Genomic DNA, 711 nt, shown 5'->3' with positions numbered 1-711 from the left:
TTGCAGCCAAACTGAACAAATGTTTTATGTCTTCTGTTCATTAGTTGTTCTGGCCAGTGTTGCAGTCTACAGAAAAGTGTGAAAAGCGATAGAAGAGCTCTAGTCCACAGAAAGGTGAATGTCTGTCCTAACAGGTACATTGGATAACAGACTTCATTCGGGTTAGAAACACAAAATATTCCTTGGAACAAACCACAGACCTCAACAAGGTGAGAAAACAAAGTTAACTGGTAATTTGCAAGTAGAAATCTTTGCTGGACAACTTCGGTTTTGTGGTTTACACACCTGCAATGCATGTGATGTGTGGATGTGGCACACTGTATATTCCATAGCAGCGCTAGTCAGCACTGGGAATGCTTGCATTTGGAACTGTAGGAGCCCCAGTAGCTTAATGAAGGGAAAAAAAGGTATGAGAAAGAGAAAAATTAAAGCATTGCATTCTTTTTGTTAGAAGAGTTGAAGACCTTCCTGTCAAAGGTGAAAACTCTTGGTGTATCCCTAACAATCCTGATAGGTGTCTTTAGCTAAGGACCACGATTTCATGCTGCTGCCTTGTGTAGTGTGGTCCGGAGGGCAAAAAGGGAGCCACGCAACATAGAAAAGACTTAATGTGAGAGTGTCTGACTGTGCATCAGAAAGAAGTACAAACTGAGCTTTCTTACACTCACTCGCTGTATTTTCCATCGTTACCCCTTCGGTTTTTAGTAACAC

The sequence above is a fragment of the Chroicocephalus ridibundus genome, chromosome 3 (genome assembly GCF_963924245.1).
Source record: "Chroicocephalus ridibundus chromosome 3, bChrRid1.1, whole genome shotgun sequence".
NCBI classification, from domain to species: Eukaryota; Metazoa; Chordata; class Aves; order Charadriiformes; family Laridae; genus Chroicocephalus; species Chroicocephalus ridibundus.
This window is presented reverse-complemented; position numbering follows the sequence as displayed.